The sequence below is a fragment of the Triticum dicoccoides genome, chromosome 3A (genome assembly GCF_002162155.2).
Source record: "Triticum dicoccoides isolate Atlit2015 ecotype Zavitan chromosome 3A, WEW_v2.0, whole genome shotgun sequence".
NCBI lineage: Eukaryota > Viridiplantae > Streptophyta > Magnoliopsida > Poales > Poaceae > Triticum > Triticum dicoccoides.
The window spans coordinates 214608284-214635541 of record NC_041384.1 but is presented as its reverse complement, the minus strand read 5'-3'; positions in this window follow the sequence as shown (position 1 = coordinate 214635541).

The following is a 27258-nucleotide window of genomic DNA, read 5'->3' as shown; positions in this document are numbered from 1 at the left end:
ATAGTTGAGTAAGTTATGTGAAGCTCTTGAAGAGGTGGATCAGCAGGTAGTGGGTTGTAGGTTTGGTATTGTCTGCCCGGAGTAGAGAGTTAATGTTTCTGAAAGACTGTGTCTCGGTCATCCGTTTCACAAACACCATGTAGTGCAAGAAATCCAACAGAGGCGATCGAGTCTTATGGGGAAAGCAAACCTCTACAGAGTGTACAAACTAATCATGGTTAGCCGTGTCCCCGGTTATGGACAAATCTTGAATATCTAGTACTTGGAGTATTTTAAGTATCTCATCACTCTAAATTAATATTATTGGGTTGATAATTACCTTAATTGGGATTGAGTTGGAGGAACCTTATCAATGATGTTTCAACTACCATGATAGTTAAATTAAAATATATTTCTTTGTTGTAGGGAAAAATTGGCTTTTCGCAAAAACTATAACCATAGAGCTTTCCATCAGCCAAATATGCATGTAGTGATAGCATTATTCTGTTCTTGCTCTACTGTGTTATTTTGCCAGCATATTCCATGTGCTGACCCGTTTTAGGGCTGCAACGTATTATGTTGCAGACTTTTCAGATGAGGAGTAAGGTTCGTTAGGTTGTTGTCGTGCAGCTCAGCTATGCCGTTGGAGTTGATGGACTCACTTTATCTTCCAAGCCTTTTGCTGTTATCGTATTAGATGGCCTTAAGCCATATTTATTGTAATTAGTTCTCTTTTGACACATTCGATGTAATAAGTGTGTGATTGCTACTCTGTTATAAATCCTCGAGTACTGTGTGTGTCAGCATTACCGATCCAGGGATGACAGTGAAGCACAGAGACTTGACCGTTTGAGGTTGGGTCGCTACAAGATGGTATCAGAGCACAGCTGAGTGTAGGACACGACCACTAAGCTAAAAACCATATATCACTATTCTCTTCTCATTTCTGACTCCTCTCCATTTTCCACTCTTTAGGATGGCGAATGCAAGGAACAAGTTTGCACAACCGGATGAAGAAGCACCTTTTGGACGACACTTGAAGGAAGTCACTAGGTACCCGAACATAGGAATACCAAGCTTCACCGGGACCTACAACACCACTTTACCAGAAGAGGAGCGATGGATGATTCAAGTTCAAGTTCCAGGGAGAACCTTCACGCCAGTCACTAAACCCATAGAGTTTTCCTTCGATGCACCAACCTGGAGTTTAGGAAAGAGTATGGCAGCTCACATCACCATGGGACACATTGGAGAAGTTTAACAAAAGGAGTTTAAGGATACTATCTACCAGATCTGTGGGCGCCGAGATGAGCAATGGGAGATGATCAGCACCAGGAAGGATAGATCAATTGCATCTTTCATCCAGGAACTAAACCAGCACATTCGACGCTAGGAGAATTAGATGTGCGCAGGCACGATAGATCTGAAGAAGGCAATGACTAGGATCGCGGAACTGGAGGAGGAACTCAAGGCTACAAGTGAATATTATGAGGAGGAAGTCGTCGTACTAGTGGAGAATAATGACGACCTGATTAAGAAGATCGGAATATTCATGGGAGACCCCACACCAGTAGAAGAAGACGAAGAACCCAAGGAGATTAGCCCAGAGGACTACATCATCATCGACGACACCGATTCCGACCTTAGCGATGATGACTTTGAAGACGAAGCTGGAGAAGATATCATGGAGTCTGCAACCGAGGAATATTTTTAGTAGACCGCCACATCAGTAGTAGTATTCCACCATGTAAATAGTATAGTCCGAGCACTTTTACGATAGTTAGACCGATTGTATGCCTTGCTTGATTGATTGAGTGAAATGACTGTGTTTGTCTCATGTGCATACGGGTAGTGCTTCCTCAATATACCTCATTCTATTCTAATCTCTCCCCTCTAAACCCATCAGATGCCTCCGAGACGTGACCCCGGATTTGCTTTCCCACCGGAGCTCACTCAGTTGATCCAGCAGCAGAATACCCTGATGCAGTTGTTAGTTCAGAACCAAGGCAAAAACAACAACAACAACAATCCACCACCACCACCAGTTGACAACTTAGCACGTTTTCTGAGGTTGCAGCCGCCGATGTTTTCCAGTAGCACCGAGCCTATAGTAGCAGATGATTGGCTCCGCGGGATTGGAAGGGAGTTAACCACTGCAGGATGTACTGATGCTGAGAAGGTGCGTTTTGCCGCACATCAGTTGGATGGACCAGCAGCATCATGGTGGGAAAATTACACCGTCACCTACCCTATAGCCACGGTGACATGGGACCAATTTCAGCAAGCCTTCCGTACAGCCCATGTCTCAATTGTAGCCATGAATTTGAAGAAGCGTGAGTTTCGCAACTTACGCCAAGGGAACCGTACTATGGCTCAGTACGCGGATGAGTTTAGCAAGTTATCTCGCTATGCCCCTGATGATATGGCCACAGATGCCGCAAAGCAGGAGAAGTTTATGGAAGGGTTGAATGATGAGATGAGTATGCAGTTGATGGTGGCAACATTCACCAACTACCAGGAGTTGGTAGATAAGGCTCTTATGATTGAAGGGAAGCAGCAGTAGATTGAGAGCCGTAAGAGGAACTATGGACAAGGGAGGTATAACTCAGGAGCTCAACAGAAGCCTCGCCTAACCCCGAACTCGGGAGGACTTGTTCATAAGCATGGAGGCCACACCCATAATGGAGGAAGTAACCATAATCACACTGGACTAAGGAATGGGAATGGGAATGGAGCAAGCAACAATCAGAACTACCCCAATCCAGCCACATCCACCAAGAGAGACCTAAGCCACGTTAGTTGTTTCAAGTGTGGGAAGACTGGACACTATGCCACGGAGTGCCCTGAAGGGAAGAATGGAAACGGAAATGGGAGCGCTGGGAAGAAGCCCAATCCATTCAACAAAGGACAAGTGAACCACATTAACGTGGAGGAGGTTGAAGAGCAGCCAGACGTGGTTATAGGTAAGTTTTTGGTTAAGTCATTTACCGCTCTTGTTCTTTTTGATACTGGTGCATCGCATTCATACATATCAAGGGAATTCGTGGATAAGTTTAAACTACCGACCCAAACCCTTAGGACCCCTCTGTTAGTGAGCTCACTTGGAGCAGAGTATATGGCTAGTCGATGGTGTTACCAGATACCCTTAACCATTGGCAACCATGTTTTTCCGTCCGGCCTAATTATCTTGGAGTCACAAGGATTGGATGTGATATTAGGAATGGACTGGATGTCAAAGTACGGAGGAAGCATTGACTGTGTTAGTAAGTCAATTTGTCTCACCACCCCGGAGGGAAAAAGGATCAAGTATATATCTAGGCATGTGCCAAAAAGTAGCCAAGTAAATACCCTCACGGGAGTTGTTCAGGAAGAAGTGCCTGTAGTAAAGGATTACCCGGATGTTTTCCCAAAGGAGTTACTAGGCATGCCACCAGACCGAGATATTGAGTTTTTGATAGAGCTATTGCCAGGCACAGGGCCAATATCCAAGAGACCCTACAGGATGCCCGCGAATGATCTGGAAGAGATTAAGAAATAGATCAACGAGTTATTGGAGAAAGGTTGCATTCAATGGAGTTCATCACCATGGGGAGCCCCAGTGCATTTGGTTGAGAAGAAGGATAAGTCCCTAAGAATGGTTGTTGATTATCGAGCCTTGAATGAAGTGACGATTAAGAACAAGTACCCATTGCCGATGACCAATGATCTGTTTGACCAGCTGCAAGGAGCTAAGGTGTTTTTGAAGATCGATCTGCGATCAGGATATCATCAGTTGAAGATACGAGAGAAGGATATACCAAAGACAACCTTCACCACACGGTATGGGTTATATGAGTATACGGTCATGTCATTTGGACTGACTAATGCCCCTGCCTATTTCATGAGCATGATGAACAAAGTATTCATGGAATATTTGGATAAGTTTGTTGTGGTGTTCATTGATGATATAATGGTATATTCGAAGAATGAAGAGGAACACAAGGATCATTTGCGTTTAGTTCTCGAGAAACTCAGGGAACATCGGTTGTATGCCAAGTTCAGCAAATGCGAGTTTTGGTTGAAGGAAGTCGGATTCCTTGGACATGTTATATCAAGAGAAGGTATAGCAGTAGACCCCACCAAGGTTCAGTCAGTCACTGAATGGTTAGCAGCCACTTCAGTTAGCGAGATCCACAGTTTTCTTGGACTCGCAGGATACTACCAGAGATTCATTGAGAATTTTTCCAAGATCGCGAAGCCCATGACAGAATTATTGAACAAGGGTACCAAGTTTAAATGGACGGAAGATTGTGAGACAAGTTTCCAGGAGCTGAAGAAACGTTTGACGACAACCCCAGTGCTGACACTGCCAGATATACGTAAGGATTTCCAAGTGTATTGCAATGCCTCTAGCTTAGGACTTGGAAGTGTGCTTATGCAGGATGGAAGAGTTGTTTTGTATGCCTCGCGACAACTGAAACCGCACGAGTTGAATTATGCCACGCATGATTTGGAGCTAGCAGTCGTAGTTCACGTGTTGAAGACTTGGAGGCACTACTTTATTGGAAATCATTGTGATGTGTACATAGATCATAAGAGTTTGAAGTACATTTTCACCCAGAAGGAACTGAACCTTAGGCAGAGAAGATGGTTGGAGCTTATAAAGGATTATGACATGAAGCTTCACTATCATCCAGGAAAGGCCAACGTTGTAGCGGACGCTTTGAGCCGGAAGAGTTATGCTAATACCCTAGTGAGCACGGGAATGCCGAAGGAGTTAGCAGAGGATCTCCGGGAACTCCGATTGGAGATTGTTCCTAGAGGTTTTGTTGCAACAATGGAGGTACAGTCTACATTGTTGGGAAAAATTCGAGAAGCTCAGAAGGATGACAAAGAGATTGCCGAGATAAAGGAGAAAATTAGTGAAGGAAAGGCCAAAGGTTTTCGTGAGGATGAAAACGACACCTTATGGTTTTAGGACCGTGTTTATGTGCCCAATAACGCAGAGATCAGGAAGTTAATACTTCAGGAGGCTCATGACTCACCATACTCGATACACCCCGGAAACACCAAGATGTATTTGGATTTGAAGGAACATTTCTAGTGGACATGGATGAAGAAGGATATCGCCGAGTATGTGGTCGTATGTGATGTATGTCAGAGAGTGAAGGCAGATCATCAAAAGCCAGCAGGATTGTTACAGCCTATGCTGATACCCGAATGGAAGTGGGATAAACTTGGCATGGATTTTATCACCGGATTGCCCATGACCAAATCAGGATATGATTCTATATGGGTAGTAGTTGAACGTTTGACCAAAGTGGCACACTTTATCCGAGTGAAAACAACTTATACCGGTGCAAAGTTGGCCAAGATATATATGACCAAGATCGTATGTCTGCATTGAGTCCCTAGAACCATCGTATCGGATAGAGGAACCCAGTTTACTTCAAAGTTTTGGCATCAGCTGCACCAGACTTTGGGAACAAGGTTGGAGTTCAGTACAACATTCCACCCGTAGACAAATGGACGGACCGAGAGAGTTAACCAGATTCTGGAGGACATGTTGAGAGCCTGTGCGCTAGATTATGGGTCTAGTTGGGATGACAATCTACCTTACGCAGAGTTCTCATACAACAATAGTTACCAAGCCAGTTTGAAGATGGCACCGTTCGAAGCCCTTTACGGCCGAAGGTGCAGAACACCATTGATGTGGGATGAAGTTGGAGACTGGCAGTTGTTTCGACCAGACTTCATCAAAGAGTCTGAGGAGAAAGTTAAACTGATTCGAGATAGACTAAAGATAGCTCAGTCCAGACAGAAGAGTTATGCAGATTCGAAACGCAAGGAGGTAACCTATGAAATCGGAGATAGAGCATATCTGCGAGTATCACCTTTGCGATGAGTGAAACATTTGGAGTTAAGGGAAAGTTAGCCCCGAGGTTTGTAGGACCGTATCGTGTTTTGGAACGGATGGGAGAAGTTGCGTACAAGTTGGAGTTACCTGAAGGATTGTCAGGAGTTCACGATGTGTTTCACGTTTCCCAGTTGAAGAAGTGCCATGCTGAGATGGCCGATATACCGCTAAGAGATACCGTACCCTTGGAGGCGATTCGGTTGGACAATGACATGACTTATGAGGAGAAGCCAATCAAGATATTGGAGTTTTCCAGTCGAGTCACCCGCAGCAAGGTCATTAAGTTTTGCAAAGTTCAGTGGAGCTACCATACCGAGGACGAAGCCACATGGGAACGAGAGGATGACCTTCGCAAAGACCACCCACACCTATTTTCTAGCCAACACAAATCTCGAGGGCGAGATTCATCTTAAGGGGGGTAGGTTTGTAACATCCCAAATTTTCAATTTGGAATGTTATACATAGATCATTCTTGCATATCATATTTTATTGCATTTCTTCTCGCGATCCTCGAAATCCTAACCAACTCAAGGACCCTCGGAGAGAGTTGGGGATTTCCCCGGTTTTCAAATTTGATTTTATCAAATTTTGAAACGAGGATTTTTGGTTTTAATTATTTTTCTCTCCGAAGTATTTCATAATAAAAATATATGAGAGGAGATAATATGACTTCTCCAAAATAAATGAAATGTTGGAGGAAAAATATTAAAATCTATATTTGTTTTATTTGGATTTTATTTGCAATTTTGTTTGCACTAGTAAAATTGTACGTTTTCAAAATTGCATTTTAGGGCCAAGAAAATGTTCCTCTCGTTCTAAATATTTTATTTAGACGGAGAAAATTTGTTTTGGTATTTTTAGAATTTTATTTTATTTTCTAGGAGTTTTTTTGTTTCGGCAGAATTATTTTAAAAAACGCAAGGGCTAAACGGGCCGAAGCCCAGCCGGCCCGTTCCGCCGCCGTCTTCCTCGCGTGCGCCGCCGTGCGCAGCACGGACGCCGAGGGGAGTCTGAGCCAGACTCCTCCCTGGGAGCCCCCTCGCCCAAGCCACGCCGCCCACTCGCCCCTTTAAATAGCGTCGCCCCACCCCGCCTCGCCACCACCACCGCCCGCCAGCCCCGCCGCCGCAGCCCGCACCGCCGAGCCCTGTTGCCCGCGCCGCCGCTTGCCACCGCCCGCGTTGCTGCTGCCACGTGCCGCCGCCGCCTGAGCCCCGCCGTCCGCCAGCCCTGTCGGAGCCACACCCCGCCGGATCCGACGAGGTAACGCGCCGTCGCCGTTGGTTTTTTTAGAAAACCCTAACTCGTTTTTTAGGTTCGCCGGTTTTTCCCAGTTTTCTTTTTAGCGGACGTTCGTCCGAACGTTCGTTTTAACGAACGGTTTCCGCCCGTTAGTTACAGATAACGAACGCTCGTTCATTAGCCTGTTCGTCAGTTTTCTTTTATCGGATTATTCCGCAATTATTTCTGATCGCGATTTCTGATCCGATTTTCGTTCTAGTTTATCTTTTCGCCCGTTAGTCGGAATCAGGCGATTAAAGCGCCTAGATCTTCGTCTCGAGACCCTCTTTCCGCTTAACCAACTTGCACAAGTTTTTGCTACTGTAAAATTTGACCTAAGTCCAGATTAGTAAACGGATCTTGTTTCTTTCGTCGTTTGAGTTTCGTTGCTCCGTTCGATTTGATTCTTTTTGCAAACCGGAGTTCTTAACTTGAACTTTCTGGTTAGATCTTCTTATTTGAGTTTTACCCGTGCTTCTTTGCTTGATTTCTTATGTATGCAATTGTTTGTTTGCGATAGAATTCCCGGAGTGCAAAGCGTGTTATTTGGAGTCTTTAGGTTACGCGGATCGTCAGCAAGGCAAGTAACACTTTGATCATACCCCTTTATCACCCAGTTTTATGCATTAGTTCCAATCCCTAAACATTGCATGGTTAGGATGTCATTAACATGTGGGTTGGGAAGTAGTTGATGAGGTAGAACCTATTACCCTGTTACATACAAACCCTTGGGAGTTACTTCTACGTGTTGCTTATATTGCTATGCTATGCTCGTAGACGAGGTTTGGGTGAGTGAAATCCATGACAGTTGTGAGATTGATAATTAATGGTTCAACTTAAGGTGGCAACTTAAATACACATCTGGGTGGCTTGAGGCACCTGGAGTACCCAGTGTTGCCTGTATTTTTGGAAATCCCGGAGTACCCATGTGATCTTCCTATGGACCGCCACCCAGGCTCAAAGGGAACTGAGATTATTCATGCTAGAAACTTCCGTGTGTAGCCACAAGCTATTATGGGCTCTAGCATAGTTGAGTAAGTTACGTGAAGCTCTTGAAGAGGTGGATCAGCAGGTAGTGGGTTGTAGGTTTGGTATGGTCTGCCCGGAGTAGAGAGTTAATGTTTCTGAAAGACTGTGTCTCGGTCATCCGTTTCACAAACACCATGTAGTGCAAGAAATCCAACGGAGGCGATCGAGTCTTGTGGGGAAAAGTGTGCAAACCTATGCAGAGTGTACAAACTAATCATGGTTAGCAGTGTCCCCGGTTATGGACAAATCTTGAGTATCTAGCACTTGGAGTATCTTAAGTATCTCATCATTCTAAATTAATATTGTTGGGTTGATAATTACCTTAATTGGGATTGAGTTGGAGGAACCTTCTCAATGATGTTTCAAATACCATGATAGTTAAATGAAAATCTATTCCTTTGTTGTAGGGAGAAATTGGCTTTTCGCAAAAACTATAACCATAGAGCTTTCCACCAGCCAAATATGCATGTAGTGATAGCATTATTCTATTCTTGCTCTATTTTGTTATTTTGCCAGCATATTCCATGTGCTGACCCGTTTTCGGGCTGCAACATATTATGTTGCAGACTTTTTAGACAAGGAGTAAGGTTCGTTAGGTCGTTGCTGTGCAACTCAGTTATGCCGTTGGAGTTGATGAACTCACTTTATCTTCCAAGCCTTCCGCTGTTATCGTATTAGATGGCCTTAAGCCATATTTATTGTAGTTAGCTCTCTTTTGAGACATTCGATGTAATAAGTGTGTGATTGCTACTCTGTTATAAATCCTCGAGTACTGTGTATGTCAGCATTACCGATCCAGGGATGACACTGAAGCACAGAGACTTGACCGTTTGAGGTCGGGTCGCTACACCCTAGTTCATATCTTGTGTTCAATCTTGTTACCAGAATTATAGATTGGTTCTTGTGCGTGATTAGTAGTGTTGATTACATCTTGTAGTTGATTACTACACTACAAAAAAATACACTTTCGTGATGATACGTGTTTGTCATAGTAGGTCACGTTTTCTGTCCTGCATGTACATCCATGAAAATTTAATGAGAGAATCAATATAGTCATACCTGTGATGTCCTAGAAGTGTTACATGACATTACCAAAATTATCATCACGGAAGTGTCCACTTCCATGACGATAAATCGTGCGTCACAGAAGTGCTTTTGTCAAGGGTGACCGACACGTGGCATCCACCATAATGGAACGCCGTTAAGCTATCGGGTCCGGTTTTGGATCCGATAACCCACTAACAGCCCCGACCAATGGCGATTTTCCACGTGTAAAATCATCATCGGCTGGAGGAAACACGTGTCGGCTCACCGTTGGGACAAATGTCATCCACTCATTGGACCGAAGGCGCCTATGATACGTCAACACGTGGCACGGCCGAGCAGAGGCCCATTCTTGTGAAAAGGCCGGCCTGTTTGACTTGGTCAAAAGGTGGCGGGCCGGCCCACAAAAAGCCTATTAACGACCTATTCGCATATAGCCCATTTACAACCCGCTAACCCAGGGCTTGTTACGACCTATTCGAATTAGGCCCAGTAGCGTCATCTGGGCCATCCAATATGATTCCAGCCCATTTTAAGTTCCAGCCCATGTATGGCCCATGATGTCTTTCGGCCCATATGAGGCCCTTTGTAACTCTTGGCCCATTAACGGCCCGTGGTGAAACTGGCCCGTACTGAACACTATATCACTTTATACCCATTAACAGTCCATTAATCCATTGGGCCGTTTGCAGCCCATGTTATCTTTCGGCCTTCTCAGGGCCCATTTATTCTTGGGCTCATTTCCAGCATTCTGTTACTTACAGCCTGTTACTGCCATTTTCTTCTTGTGGGCCAAATTCAGCCCATGGTTACAGTCGGCCCGTTTGTGGCCCGTTAATACGTTGGGCCGTTTTCATAGCGTCATCAAATACGACCTATTAACGACGACCCGTTATGGTTGGCCCATGAATGGACGACTCCAACTCTAGCCCGTTTACGACCATAATGCGATCTGTTTTTGGCCCATGTTTGGCTAATCGATCATACGACCCGTCTAAGGCCCATTGATGATACAGCCCGTAGAAGGCCCATTGTTTCTACGGACCGTAGAAGGCCCATTGTTTCTACAGCCCGTAGGAGGCCTAGTGTCACTACAGTAAATATGTATCCCATGGCCTGTTAAAGGCGGGAAACTACTATAGGTTTAGACCTGCTAATGGCCCAAGATGATTATAGGCCCATGTTTTGGCCCATATGAGTAACGGGCCGGCCTGAAGACCGACAACACTGAGATCCACTGAACCTTCCGGCCTAAATTACAACATACCGACCAAAGAATAAACCTAGACTATACAATAAAGAAATTATGGCATATTACATCCACTGGGAATCAAAGTTCGCTACCGGTGATAATAAAGCGCAACATGACCGCGGATTACATACACTGGGCATCAAAGGTCGCCACTAGTGCATATAAACACGCCGACAAAAGAATATACAAAACTGAGAGCACTTCGGAAGGCACTAGACCTGGGAAGCTCGGGCCCGCAAGCAGCCGAACAAGCTGATGAGACCTCAGTTGTGTCAATGATAGATGCTTCATCCCTAGTTGTATGGAACCATAGTGCGCAAGGCAGTCCCCTGACATCTTCATCACATCTTTGACTTCAAGTCGGAGCTGAGCTAAAGAAAGCCTTTCCGCTTTAAGTTGAGACTGAAGAAGTCGAACTGATTGAGGCCGCGACTGCACAGAGGTTGTCTCACACCTGCTGGTGAGTAGCTTCAACTCACTGTCTTCATCAAGACAGGACCTTGGGGTCATCTCGCTATCCTCAAGATGGTTTGGCTCACTATCTTTCCTAAAGTTCTACCTGGCATAAGAGATACGACTCTGAAAGAGAAACAAGGAGACACGTAACAGGTTTCACAATTATATAAGCAAATAAATGGATCTATTCCGCATAAGGAACATGTTTTTACAACTACAATTTAAAACTGGTAGTTGTTGCAAACATCCAATCAGATGTAAACAGCAGTGGAGGAAATTATGCCTATCAAAATCTATACTAGAACAATTTTTGAAGGCTTGAGAAGGATGAACTTACATTACATGTTAACACGAGCTGGACAAAGCCCTTATCCATGTTGATGGAAAGATAATTCAATAAATTCCCCAAAGAAAATTCTTTATAAGCGTTGCCATTATTCTACATTTTGCAAAGAGTAAACATAGATTAAATAATATTGGAAGAAATAGAGGATAATGAAGCTCAGGTGCAGACTGATGATACATAATCAAATAGCAATTAATTAAGTATAGCGTTACAAGGTAAAAGGTACTTACAAGAGGAATGCAGACATCAACGTGTGCAGTGGCATTGGCTTTATTCAACATTTTGGTAAGAGTAAATGTAGATATGCTAATTTGGAGAAAGTGGAGGGCAGGGCAGATAAGATGCAAAGTAATGCTAGACAATCAACTATCTCGCGATGCATGTACAGTAATACCACCACCGTCTGTTATTAGTTGTCGCTCAAATGGATGTATCTAGCACTATTAAGTTCTAAATACATCCAATTGATCAACAATTAATTCGATACAAAGGGAGTACATGACAACAGGTACTTACATGAGCAATCCAAAACTTCATAACCATTTTGTTAATTCTACATTTATCTAAGAGTAAATATAGATCTTATAATTTCAAGCAAAGGGAGGATAAAGAAGCGAATATTTATAGTGATGCTACATAATCAAACAGCAATGAGTGTAAGTATGCTGACAAAGGGAAAGAGGTACTGACAAGAGCAATGCAGAGCCCAGTATTGTCATGAGATCCTATGATCCTTTCAGCAAGGAGATTCATCTGAAATTAGTTTTCATACAAGAGAGAAGGTAAGGCACATGTAGAAATTTAGGAGTTCAATTTTTTGAATTGATATCATAGACAGTACCTGACGTTGGGCTGTCAGCAGTTCTAATAGGGGTTTGGCCACTGGAGTAGGGGTAAAGTCTGTTACAGTTGGGCCTATGTTTTCTGTGGTTGCTGATCTATCTGATTTAATAGGTATCACTTCCTTTTCCAAATTCCTAGTTTGTACTCCTTGAGGATCTGTAATCACCCTCTTTCTTTTGGACATCTATTACGAAAGAACAACATTTGACTGGAAAAACATAATATGACGACACATGGAATAGGTACAGAAAATGGATAGGTACGGCATATACTCATATATGATGCTTAAACTAAGCAGATGGTGTAACAAAGTAGAAGTAATGCAAGTGGTCAGATGCATAATATGTGCGACCATTACAACCTTGCCAAGTTAGAGCATGCACCTTGATGGGTGAATAAGATAGGCCATCCTCCACCATGCCAAGTTTGTTAGCCAGTGGATTGTTCCGCAATATTCCTCTCGTGCACCCATTCTCATATTCATTTTGATAATGTTCAATACCTGACATGCATGAAAACATAAAAACAAGTGAGATTATCTTTGTAATGCAGAAGTGATTCTAATCCAATACTTCCTCCCTGTGAACCCCTTTGTGCTATCTCTGCAATTCTTCTAAGAGGTGCCATGCATGCTGTAATTTGGTGTGTGCATTACTATAATGTGGCCTACTACTCAAAATATGAGAGCTCCAGAAGTGATGATACTTCGCAGATGACAGCTTCAACATATAGTAAAGAAGAACAAGTCGACCTGACCTGACAGATTCATAATATACTAAGGGAGAATAACTCAACCTGACCAGCCGACCGCAAGAGAAGATGATCATCTTAAAGAAGAGCAAGCAGATTGAAGATATTACAAGTCTTCCTATACAATGTCGGTTGGCCACCCATGATGAACCAGAGCGCACAGAGAAATATTGTTCCTTCCGGTCTCTCCATATGTGGCTCACATGCATTTCGAAACTAAAGTAGGAACATTTAGCTGACCAATTAAACATCTCTCAGTTTTACTAATATCAGCATAAATATTGAATTTGTACAACTAAGCTTGTTTAGCTCAATGGGTGGAGCAGTGCTATTACGACACGAACCACGTAGGCTGATCATGGTCATCATAAAATGGGGAAATCGTAAGCATGATGAGTATAGTGTTGACTGTGGTAGTGGGATGGCAGATCTGAAGCTGCAAACCACGCAAATGGTAGTTATCAACCGATATTTGCTTTGAAATAACAACTAAGATTTGGTATGGACAAGAAAGTACAGTCAACAAGTGACAAAGAAATGCAATTCTGCTATCTCTCTATATGTCGCGACATGCATTTGGAAACTCAAGTGGGACCTTTAGCTAACCAATTAAATGTGTGTGTTAACTAATATCAGTATCATATCACAATCATATTTGAACAACTAAGCTTTGGAATTTTGAGTGTTGTGTTGTTTAGCTTGAAGGGTAGAGTAATGCTAGTATGACAGAAAGCACCTACGCAGATCATAGTAGAGTAGATAAAAGGGGAAAACCCTAAGCATCAAGAGTAAAATCAGGAAAGTGGAACTAGCTGGACCAGTGGGTGGCGCACATGCTTTTTGAAACGAATATAGGAACATTAGGTGACCAATTAAACGTTCTCTGTTTTAGTAATATGAGCAGTATATCATATTCGTATTCAACACGTACGCTTTGGAATTATGAGTGTCATGTTGTTTCGCTTGATGGGTTGAGGTCTTGAGGGGCAGTGCTAGGACGACACGAAGCAGTGAAGCACCTACCATGATGGTAGTGAATATAAAGGGGGTAAACCATAAGCTTTACGAGTATAGTGACCGTGACATGGCGGATCTGAAGGTGCGGACTGGACAAAGCTACTTCGCAACCAATGTTTGCATTCAACTAGCCACTACGATTTGGTACGGAGAAGAAAAGTACAGTAAACAATTTAAGATCTATTTTCCGGGTGAGCTCAATAACTTAAGCACATATGGAAGAGTACCACCTCTCTTGCGACACCGTGTAGGCCCCTGCTGACACGTTGAGGGTGCTGCGGGTGCGATGGCTATCGGCGGCGGGGAAGAAGACTTTAGATGGCAGACGGCCGAGTTGGGGGATAAATCCTGTTACCGTGGATGAGGCGGTCGTAGGAGCGGCAATGGCAAAGTGGACGACGACGCTGATGAAGCGAGATGACGCGATGAAAGGATCCTGGTCCGGCGCCGTGGGTGAGAGACGTCCATCTCTTGCAGTGGACAACGAGGTAGAGGTAGCGGCGCCAACAAGGTGGAGGATGGGATGGCAGACGGAGGGGGCTGTCCGCAGTGGGGAGGTTGTCGTGGCACCGATGGTGCATGAATGGGGAAATGGAGGGGGAGGGGGGATCTCAAACTTTGGGACGCGCTTGTCTAAAATGTGGGAAAGTTACGAACTTATCCCCCGTTTAAAATTTCAGACATCACATCGGTTGGGGATAGGACGGTAATCTAGCATCTCCCAAATATTTGCCGGTAATGATTTCGGGCGAGGAGAGGGTGTTTTGCCGCCCACGGTTGGCGCCCATGGTGTATGAACGGGGCTGACAGGTAGGGCGGTTGTGTCATGTTTGAGGGAAGTTACACATCTGCCCCTATTTAAAATATTAGCCTACATCGATTTCGGACAAGGAGAGTTTGTTTTTCCGCCCACCATGGATGAATGGGGAAATGGAGGGATACACTTTGAGTCAAACAGTTATTTCATCCAATACAATATGCTCACACGAAAAACAGTTCACCTTTTGTCAATCATACAAGTACTGAGGATTACCTCGCCTAAAAAATTCGGATCATTACAACGGATGGACAACATAGGGGGTCTTACAACATAATCCATTCAGAGACATGACACAACATGCAAGTACAATAATCTAATGACAATTTCAACTGCTATCTAAAGAAGATCTGGGATTGCCCTGGGCTTCAGATAGCAGAAGCAGCAGGACCTCCTTCGTCTTCAAATGCAACATTCTTACTTCCTCCAATTCTTGAGTTGCTTGCATAATGTGTACAGCTAATTGCATAATTTCCAGCTTCAAGATCGAGATTACTTCATTCATGGCAGCCACACCATCTCTTTCTGCCTCTAGTAGAGCCTCAAGAACTATAATATATGTGCTCAGACTGCTCTCCAGCAGTGTTGCCTTCTGAACTGCTACCATCTGGTAACATGGATGGCGCACTGCTTCCACAAATAGATTCTGGGGTTGTACATTGTGTCCTAGTGTGAACGACATCCTGAAAGGTTTTCGCTGGACATAAGTAAGAGATAGTTATCGCATGATCCAGGCAGTAAGCTTACATGGTAAATGACATACGAATTATTACCGAGCATGGCAAGCTATATTTAAATGGTTGGAAGCAGCATCAGCCGAAAAGAAATTAAAATGGTAAGATGAAACTAGGGATGTAAGTGGCAAATAAACGACATCCGCCAGTCCCATCTAGTTAGTTTTTGCTAGCTCCCTCGTTCCTTTTCCTCAAAAAACAAAAACTCTTTTGAACTATCATACCACTAGTGGACTTTAATCGGGATTAAACGGGACCCAGTTGACATCCCTAGTTGAAAGGGAGTGTACCACCGCTATATTTAAGTTGCCAAGGCATCTAAGCAGTTGAAATAATATGAGAAAACACTTAATAGTGTGGCCTCATATAAACTACGAAGACAGTCTTGTGATGAAGTTCAGAGGAAAAGTTAAGGACTCAAATGAACTAGGCATGCATTTCTTTACGATAGTACAGCAGGCACTGCTGACATATTGTCTAACTCAGGTATAGCGTAACAAGTAACAAACAAGCATTCGAATCAAGCAATACAACAAAGCAGACAACTGAACTATTTGTTATTCTGTAGGATTACAGGTTGAGGGCACAAGCCAAGAAAGCAGCCCACACACATTACATTTCACATGTACTAAAACACACTGGCTTACCTTATGTTGCTGTGAAGCCTCGCTGCTGTTGCGATGTTCTTTGAAGATATCGTCAGCATCCCGTGGTTGCAAATCTACTTGTTGTAGTTTATTCTGCACCCTCTATTTAGGTAAAATTAATTTTAATCGCATGCGCTGGTTCGAATTGATCATCAATGGTTCATCTAAACTAATGAAAGAAGGGTGTGTGCATACACGACAATATATCTGCCTCCCTCTATTTTTATGCTTGTTCGAGGTGCCATCCCCAAAAGAACAAATATTTTGCTTGATGGGGTTGGCAGCTCCATAATTAATAGAAGCATCAAATTAGTCATGCAACTTGGGAAGATCAAGAACACAAAAAAATTAATGAACAGAGGCTCGTAGCAGTGATGTAATAGCTAGCATCAGAAAATGTAGCGTAAAATGAATAAAAACGAGCGGAACCACATGCTAGTTTGCTGATGTGTAATTAAGCATAGAGAACATGAAGCAGTCTGATGGAACCAATAGGTGGCATCAGAACAACACCATTATCATAAATATAGCATGCAAGAAGTAAAATAGTAGGCAGTGATATCTAGGAAGTACAATAATACTTAGGCCAAAACGAAAGCATATTAACTATATGTGCACTGGTATGTAATTTAGCACATGTAACATGTTCACTTCCAGAAGTATGGCCCTACAGGTGCAAGCAAAATAACACGTCTCATGAAAAACTGAATGATGCCCTGAAGAAATTCAAAGGTGCGGTGCTTAAGCTAAGAAAGTGAACGTAGGCGTCGGCCGTTGGATAATAGTACCTGATTCTCGGCGGCGTATGGGTATAGTTGGCATACTTGATAGCTAAGGATCGTCGATGGTGCTCATCTTGCAGTTGAGTTTGGGTCGGCTGTCGCCATCGCTGAAGCGGCTCTAGTGCTACGGTTGCGGCGCCTGTCGACATACAAGAAAGCTCATCTGTGGTAAGTGAACATCTGCACGATAAAGAGAAAAACCAAAGGAGTACAAATTGAAATAACATGATGAGTGAGGGAGTCCTGGATTAGGGGGTCTCCGGAAAGCCGGACTATATCCTTTGTCCGGACTGTTGGACTATGAAGATACAAGATTGAAGACTTCGTCTCGTGTCCGGATGGAACTCTACTTGGCGTGGAAGGCAAGCTAGGCAGTACAGATATGTATATCTCCTCCTTTGTAGCCGACCTTGTGTAATCCTAGCCCCCTCCGGTGTCTATATAAAACGGAGGGTTTTAGTCCGTAGGACAACATACAATCATACCATAGGCTAGCTTCTAGGGTTTAGCCTCTCCGATCTCGTGGTAGATCAACTCTTGTAATACCCATATCATCAAGAATAAATCAAGCAAGACGTAGGGTTTTACCTCCATCAAGAGGGCCCGAACCTGGGTAAAACATCGTGTTCCCTGCCTCCTGTTACCATCCGCCTCAGACGCACAGTTCGGGTCCCCCTACCCGAGATCCGCCGGTTTTGACACCGACATTGGTGCTTTCATTGAGAGTTCCTCTGTGTCGTCGCCGTTAGGCTTGATGGCTCCTACTATCATCGATAGCGATGCAGTCCAGGGTGAGATTTTTCTCCCCGGACAGATCTTTGTGTTCGGCAGCTTCACACTGCGGGCCAACTCGCTTGGCCATCTGGAGAAGATCGAAAGTTACGCCCCTGGACACGAGGTCAGGTTTGGAAGCTTAAATTACAAGGCTGATATCCGCAGAGACTTGATCTTCGACGGATTCAAGCCCCTGCCTTGTGCGCTGCGCGTTCACGATGAGTATGATTTAGCTCTACCATCGGACCGTACTCAGGAGATCACACTGGCAGCCGCTCCGAGCCTCAATTCGGAGCCAGTTGCGCCATCCATGGACGGGTGGATAGACCCCGCCACGAAGGTCATATCCTTAGCGGCGATCGAGCCAAATATCGACCTTACCCTTCACGAGAGCCTGTTGCCAAACTATCGGATCCTTCTCCGTCCACGGACTCCGAACCGACTGCGCCCGTTCCTATCGAATCTAATTGGGCGCTGATCATGGAGTGTACCTCCGCGGATATTTTTCAACACTCGCCCTTCGGTGACATACTGAACTCATTAAGGTCTCTCTCCTTGTCAGGAGGATCCTGGCCGAACTATGTCCGGCAGGATTGGGAGACGGATGACGAAGAAATTCGCCACCCACCCACCACCCACTTAGTAGCCACTGTCGATGACTTAACCGACATGCTCGACTTCAACTCTGAAGACATCGACGGTATGGACGACGATGCGGGAGACGAAGAGGAACCACTGCCCACAGGGCACTGGACAGCCACCTCATCATACGATATATACATGGTGGACACACCCAAAGAAGGCAATGGCGACGAGACAACGGAGGATGACCCGTCCAAAAAGCAACCCAAGCACCGGCGTTAGTGGCACTGCTCTAAGTCCCGCCAAGGCAAAAGTGGTGATACCGGCACCGGAGATAATAGCACTCCGGACAGTGCCAAAGACAACAACAATCCCCTCCAGCAAGATTTAGAGCAGGAGGGTGGAGGAGCCAGCCCTCCTGAGAGAGCGGAAGATGGAGAGGCGGGGGATGATAATTACATGCCTCCCTTCGAAGACGAGGCAAGCCTCGACTATGATGAATTTGTCGTGCCAGAGGATCCCGTCGAACAAGAGCGCTTCAAGCGCCGGCTTATAGCCACGGCAAATAGCCTTAAGAAAAAGCAGCAGCAACTTCAAGCTGATCAAGATTTGCTAGCTAACAGATGGACTGAAGTCCTGGCGGCCGAGGAATATAAACTCGAACGCCCCTCCAAGAGTTACCCAAAGTGCAGATTGCTACCTCGAATGGAGGAGGAAGCAGCATCGCCGGTGTATGACGCGGCTAATCGGCCACCTCGTGGCCGCGACAGAGAGGCATTCCAGCCAAAAGCTCAGCCCACACCCCAACGCTATTCAAATAAAAGGCATGGGGAAATACGCCAGACCTGCGATACGTATTGGAGGACAAAGCAAAACACGCAAGATCGATCTACGAATCACGAGGGCGCGCCACTGTGCGAGACGACAATCGTCATGTCGGATACAGTAAAAGTAAGTCCGGCCGGGCCAAACACAGCGGGCAAGACTCATTTGAGCTGCGTCGCGACATAGCCCAGTACAGAGGTGCCGCACACCCCCTATGCTTCACATGAGAAGTAATGGATCATCAAATCCCAGAGGGTTTCAAACCCGTAAATATGGAATCATACGACGGCACAACAGATACTGCGGTATGGATCGAGGATTTCCTCCTACATATCCACATGGCCCGCGGTGATGATCTACACGCCATTAAATAGCTCCCACTCAAGCTCAAAGGACCAGCTCGGCATTGGCTCAATAGCTTGCCAGCAAAGTCCATTGGCTGTTGGGAGGATTTGGAAGCCGCATTCCTTGACAACTTCCAAGGCACTTATGTGCGACCCCCAGATGCCGATGACTTGAGCCACATAATTCAGCAGCCAGAGGAATCGGCCAGGCAATTCTGGACACGGTTCCTAACAAAGAAAATCAAATTGTCGACTGTCCGGATGCAGAGGCCCTAGCAGCTTTTAAGCACAACATCCGCGACGAGTGGCTAGCCCGGCACCTTGGCCAAGAAAAGCCGAAATCTATGGCAGCCCTCACGACACTCATGACCCGCTTTTGTGCGGGAGAAGACAGCTGGCTGGCTCACAGCAATAACATATCAAAGAACATGGTACTTCGGATACCAAGGATGGCAATGGCAGGTCACGTCGCAACAAACATAAGCGCCGCATTAACAGTGACAATACCAAGGGTACGGCAGATAATGCCAGATTCAAAGGCTCTAAACCCGGTTAGCGGAAAAAGCCATTCAAAACAAGCACTCCGAGCCCGTCCAGTTTGGACCGTATACTCGATCGCTCGTGCCAAATACACGGCACCCCCGACAAGCCAGCCAACCACACCAACAGGGATAGTTGGGTGTTCAAGTAGGCCGGCAAGTTAAATGCCGAAATCAAAGACAAGGGGTCACATAGCGATGATGAGGAGGAGCCCCGGCAGCCGAACACCTTAGGACAAAAGAGGTTCCCCCCACAAGTGCGGACGGTGAACATGATATACGCAACCCACATCCCCAAGAGGGAGCGGAAGCATGCGCTCAGGGACGTATATGCGTTGGAGCCAGTCGCCCCAAAGTTTAACCCATGGTCCTCCTGTCCGATCACCTTCAATCGCAGGGATCACCCCACTAGTATTCGTCATGGCGGATTCGCCGCATTGGTCCTAGACCCAATCATTGACGGATTTCACTTCACTCGAGTCCTAATGGACGGCGGCAGCAGCCTGAACCTGCTTTATCAGGACACAGTGCGCAAAATGGTATAGACCCCTCAAGGATCAAACCCACAAAAACGACCTTTAAAGGTGTCATACCAGGTGTAGAGGCCCATTGCACAGGCTCAGTCACACTGGAAGTGGTCTTCGGATCCCTGGATAACTTCCGAAGCGAAGAGTTAATCTTCGACATAGTCTCGTTCTGCAGTGGCTACCATGCACTGCTCGGGCGAACCGCATTCGCCAGATTCAATGCGGTACCGCATTATGCATATCTCAAGCTCAAGATGTCAGGACCTCGGGGGGTCATAACAGGCAATGGAAACACAGAGCGCTCTCTCCGCATGGAGGAGCACACTGCGGCCCTCGCAGCAGAAGCGCAAAGCAGCCTCTTAAGGCAATCCACTAGTTCGGTGATTTAGGACCTAGATATCTTCAAGCGCGCCCGGAGTAATCGGCAAATGGACCACCTGGCACGTTCCGAGCTCGCATAGCAATGCGGCCCCGACCCCGGTCCCATCCAAACGGCAAAATCCGTGCCACGTGTACATAATTACGCATTAAAAATACCATGGGCACAGGAGGGGAGGGGGGCACGACTACGACACGCCCCAAGACGCGGCCTCAACCGCACTAGGGGCTTCCCATTTTGTTATTTTTATCTTTCAGGACTTTAATCTCTGGAAACCCTGTCCGGCAGCATGATTGCCGAACACATGATGCAGCAACCAAGGAGGCAGAAAGCTACGTCACACCATGGAACTCCCAGGTGTGTTACGATAACGAGTGAAATATTTGCTTTAATACTATTCCTCAGATTTCCCTTGGAAGGGACATGTCAAACAGTCCTACTTTTGCCTTATCGCACTACTTGTATCATTCTGCTTTAACGCACTTTTTTGAATAAACAACGCATAACATTAAGACTATTATTGCATTCTTCGTTTCTATATATATATATATATATATATATATATATATATATATATATATATATATATATATATATATGTTCATTCATGATATCTAGCACCCGTACACTCTGGTACGGCCAATACGCTAGGGGCTTAAGCATACCCCATAATACGGCATGAGAAGTCTGAACACTTTCGACAGTGCGGCACCCTGAACTTATAGCATTATATGCATCAGCTCCGAATCATGTCTTGGGTCAATAATTGGGTTTGCCCGGCTCCCATGTTTTGGTACCTTATGTTCCGCTATATCGGCTAAGGTAGCACTGGGAGAACTACTGTGATTGTGCCCCGGTTCTGCTGGGCTAAGCACCTCAGTAGAGAAAGCTAAAACTGACTGTCATGATAAGGCGAGAGACTGGTCGCTGTTCGAGAGGTTTCAAGTCCCTAAAGACTTATGCCTCTTAGAGCGAGGAGTCGGCCCTGTCCGGCTTAAGGTGTGTATTGCGCCCTGAATTCGGCCTTCCGAATACTAGGGGCTTCACCGAAATTTAAAATTATAGAATTCTATGGCTAAGTGAGAGTGATAACGCATTATAGTCCGATTGCCTTGTTTGTTGTGCTGAGCACCTCCCTCAAAGGACCCAAAAATGGGAACAAGAGTGCTCAGGTTTATCCCGAACACCCCAGCGCTCGTGGCGTGGGGGCAGAAGCCGACGACTAGGTATCTCTCAGATTTGATAAATAGCCGAAAAGAAGGTAATATTTTAAATTCAGACAAGCGTTGCATAGCGCATATGAAAAAGTTTTCAGAATACAGGATTACACGAGCAAGTTTATTCAAATATTACATCTTTCGCACACTCGTCCGCTACAAGACGGGCACCCTTCAGGACACCCTCATAGTACATCTCGGGGTGGCGATGCTCCTTGCCCTGCGGCGGCCCCTCCTTCACCAGCTTCACGGCGTCCATCTTAGCCCAGTGCACCTTCGCATGGGCGAAAGCCCAGTGTGCACCTTCGATGCAGACGGACCGCTTGATGACTTCCAGCCGTGGGCAGGCATCCACAAGCCGCCTCAAGTAGCTGTTGGGAAGGGCGTCGCCAGGCCACATCCGGACTATAAAGCCCTTCATGGCCTATTCGGCCGCCTTGTGCAGCTCGACCAGTTGCTTCAGCTGGTCGCTCAGAGGCATCGGGTGTTCGGTCCCAGTATACTGAGACCAGAACAGCTTCTCCGTTGAGCTTCCCTCCTCGGCCTGGTAAAACTGTGCGGCATCCGACACGCTGCGGGGCAAATCTGTGAATGCTCCTGGAGAGCTCCGGATTCGGGTAAGTAACAAGTAATTTACTTTCACATGCTTGCTTTGCATATAGAATGCCTTACCCGTCGCTATATTCTTCATCGCATCAATCTCCTAGAGAGCCTTTTGGGCTTCAGCCTTGGCACTCTTTGCACTCTCAAGGGCCGCGGCAAGCTCGGACTCTCGCGTCTTCAAGTCAAGCTCCAACGCCTCGTGCTTCGTTACGAGAGCGTGGAGCTCTTGCTGCACCTCGCCCACCCGTGCCTCTTGTTTTTCCCGCTCGGTGTGCTCCTGGGCCACTTTGTTTTTGGCCTCGGATAGCGCTTGCTTCAGGGTCGCCACCTCGGTCGTGGCCCCTGGCAAATTTATGATGATCCTGTCATTTTGCAATCGCATTCTTTTTGTATATATCCATAGACTAGGTACTACTTACCTTTGTTCTCCTCGAGCTGCCTCTTGGCTAGGCCGAGCTCTTCCTTGGACCCTTCGAGGTCCTGCTTCAGTGCGGCGACCTCCGTAGTCAGTGCGGCAGAGGCCAGCAGCGAAGCCTGCATATGCATATAGACATACTTATATTAGACTCCTGCGATATTGTTTGATCCTGTGTTCGGGTTTTCTTTGTGAACACTGAACAGAGCATCAGGGGCTACTGCCTATGCGGGAATATTTTTCCTATATTACAAATACTTACCTCAAAGCCTGTTAGAAGGCTCGCACAGGCTTCAGTCAGTCCGCTCTTGGCGGACTGAACCTTCTGGATCACCGCACTCATAATAGTGTGGTTCTTTTCATCGATGGAAGCGTTGCGAAGTGCTCCCAGCAGATTGTCCAGTGCCCCTGGATGGGCAGAGGTCACCGGCACAGGCGTCTTGCCCCTTTTAGAAGGAGGCCGCCTGCCCAAGTTTGGAACAACTGGAGGTTCCGACGCGGTGTTCGGCTGAGGGCCGAACTCGGAGCCCTCAGGAGCCTTACTCCCTCTGCTCCTGGAGTCCGGAAGTTCGCCTTGAGGCGCCTCCGGGATTGTCTCCCCTCGACCCGGTGCCTCTTGAGACAATACCTTGGCATTGTCCGTAGGGCAAGGGGAGGTGGCGGTCGGAAGTGGATCGCTATCCATGTCCGACGAGTCCAAGGAGCCGCCCGACGAAGATACGTCGATACGGGCTTGGGGCGGTCTGCATAATCATATTCGGCGTTAGGGGAAGCAGTGTGACGAAGGTACACTATGAGTTACTCTGGTATCCAAATACTTACGACTTCGCCAGGGGCTTGGCCCTGAGTAGCCACTCGTCTTCGCCTTCGGCGGTGGTGGTGGAGTAGTCCGGAAGGAGGGTTCTCCCCTTCTTGGACCCTTCGGCCCCCCTGGTCGGGGTGACCTTCCTTTTCTTGTCTCCCCCGACTGAAGGGGGAGCATCTTCATCTTCCTCCTCGTCTTAGGGGGAGGAGTGCATCGCGGAGTTATCGGACGATGAGTCTGATAACACCTGGCGTCGGGAACTCTTTCGGGTTCCCTTGGCCTTCTTGGTCTTCTCCGGCACCTTGTAAGGAGCCGGAGTCAGCATCTCCATCAGGAGAGCGTCCGCAGTGTCTTCGGGCAGAGGGGCCGGACTGTTAATCTGCCCTGACGTCTCCACCCAGTCCTGTCAAAGGCATGGAGCTCAGACCCCTCACATGGTTAAGCTAGGGGAAATAAATATCCAACCGGATGTATAGAACTCACCGAATGCGTTAGGCACTTCGCGCTTAGCCCGCGGTCCTCGGGAGAGAGGGAGGGACCTCACGCGCTTGAACAGCACCCTCTAGACGTCCTTGTGTGTCATGTCGAAGAGCTCGCTCAGAGTCTGGTGCTGGGCCGGGTCGAACTCCCACAAGTTGAAATCTCGTTGTTGGCACGGGAGGATCCGGCAGATGAGCATGACCTGGACTATGTTGAAAAGCTTGAGCTTCTTGCTTGGCATATTCCGGATACATTTCTGGAGTCCGTCCATCTCCACCGATGAACCCCAGGATAGGCTCTTCTCTTTCCAGGAGGTGAGCCGCGTGGGGATTCCGGATCGAAACTCGGGGGCCACCACCCAGTTGGTGTCGCGCGGCTCGGTGATGTAGAACCACGCCGATTGCCACCCCTTTATGGTCTCCAGGAAGGAGCCTTCAAGCCATGTAAAGGGCATCTTGCCCGCCATGGCTCCGCTGCATTCCGCTTGTTGGCCTCCCACCACCTTGAGCTTGATATTGAAGGTCTTTAACCATAGGCCGAAGTGGGGTCGGATGCGGAGGAAAGCCTCACACACGATGATGAACGCCAAAATGTTGAGGATGAAGTTCGGGGCTAGATCATGAAAGTCCAGCCCGTAGTAGAACATAAGACCATAGACGAACGGATGGAGGGGAAACTACACTCTCGTGAGGTTCCGGGGTAGGAACAATCTGCCTCGCAGCGGGCAGCCGATGCGCGATGTTCGCGGCTAAGTATCCGGCTTCGCGCAGCTTCTTGATGTGTCCCTCCGTAACGGAGGAAGCCATCCATTTGCCTCCCGCTCTGGACATGTTTGGAGAAGGTTGAGGGGAAGGATGTGGACTTGGGAGTTGGAGCTCCAGTGCGCAAGAACGGATGAGCAAGGAGGAAGAAGGCGTGGGTAGAGAAAGGTTAAACCTTATCCCTTTATAAGGGCGGCCGAAACTATGCACCCCCACTAGCCTGGTAAAACTCTCTTATCCCCCAAGCGCCGTAATTGATGGTGCGGTTGGGTTACCCACGCCCGTATTGATGAGAATCCTGTAATAAGGGGGACATGATCTCTGCTTTGACAAGACGTGTCAAGAAACTGCCCCGCATTATGAGCGGGGCTGGTTAAAGAAAAATGGTTCGAATAATTACCGAGCCATGGCATGATGTCATGTTGCCAAAACGTGTCAGCGGATTAGATTTGTGGAAATATTATTCTCTCTACGGTGGTATGTGGAACTTATTTTGCAGGGTCGGACACTATCCTGTTATTCAAACTCTTCTGTGGTGTGTTCGGAGGAGGAACCCGCCTTGCAATGCCGAAGAGAACACTGCGCGCCGGACTCATCGTCATTGAAGCCTGGTTCAAGGGCTACTGAGGGAGTCCTGGATTAGGGGGTCTCCGGACAGCCGGACTATATCCTTTGGCCGGATTGTTGGACTATGAAGATACAAGATTGAAGACTTCGTCTCATGTCCGGATGGAACTCTACTTGGCGTGGAAGGCAAGCTAGGCAGTATGGATATGTATATCTCCTCCTTTGTAACCGACCTTGTGTAACCCTATCCCCCTCCGGTGTCTATATAAACCAGAGGGTTTTAGTCTGTAGGACAACATACAATCATACCACAGGCTAGCTTCTAGGGTTTAGCCTCTCCGATCTCGTGGTAGATCAACTCTTGTAATACCCATATCACCAAGAATAAATCAAGCAGGACATAGGGTTTTACCTCCATCAAGAGGGCCCGAACCTGGGTAAAACATAGTGTTCCCTACCTCCTGTTACCATCTGCCTCAGATGCATAGTTCGGGACCCCCTACCCGAGATCCGCCGGTTTTGACACTGACAATGAGGCAGTGGCGTCGGTAAAGCAGGGCTGGTGGAGTTGAATATGGCGTCCGTGGAGCGGGTCCGGTGCAGTGGACGAAGGCTTCGGTGGGCGCGTTGTACAGTGCTTTCGGTGAGGCGGATCTGTTGCGGCGGACGAGGGCTTGTATGAAGGGCCAGCGAAGGGACGGAAGAGGGAGTCAGTGAAGGGCCTACACTGTGGTGGACGAGGGCGCCGGTTAAGAAGATCCGGTGCGATGGACCATGATGGCGGTCAAGGAGATCTGGAGCGATGTACAAGCCAGTCGCTGAAGCGGCTCCGGTGAAGTGGTGAGTTGGCAGTTGGGGGTTCCAAGGTGCGAAAGGTAGATCCGTCAGGGTGTGAGGTCCACCGCTGCGGCAGAGGACTAGATTCGGCGGCTTTCCATGGTTGGGGGGGGGGTAGGGGAGGGGAATGGGAGGGGCTCTGGGGAAGAATATTGGGGGCAAGGAGGGGAAAACAATGGAGTTACTAAAGCAGCCCTTTTCCGTTCATGTGGCATGGGTAAAACAGGAATATCGCAAGGCTAAACTTTCGGGCGCGAGATATTTCGATGTGAGCGGGAAGTTTGAAAGCTTTTGGCACCTGAAATTATATTCTGCTCTTGTACGACGGACTATGATATCATGGCCGAGAATTTGTTTGTTTTGCACGCAAAAAAGTGCAAGTTTTGAAAACCAATGTCTCCAACTCGAAACTTAGATTGTCTATTCAATTCAAATATGGATCATTGAGCTACTACAAGAAAATACCATCATATGGTCCAATTCAAATGAAATTCCAAATGTGTTTATCCTAAATATGATGACAAAAGCAAAAATGTGTATGTGTATGAATAAAGTGGATGATTATAAAGTTTGAACATGCCCGTATGTGTATATCTCTAGGTTTGATATATGAATTTGAAATCATGAAATCCCGGCTTAAAAATGTACCTCCGTTTACATGAATTACAAAAGCTAATGATGGAGTTGAATTCCAAAATTCCAATCTTAGGTTTGTAATTCTGGTACATCA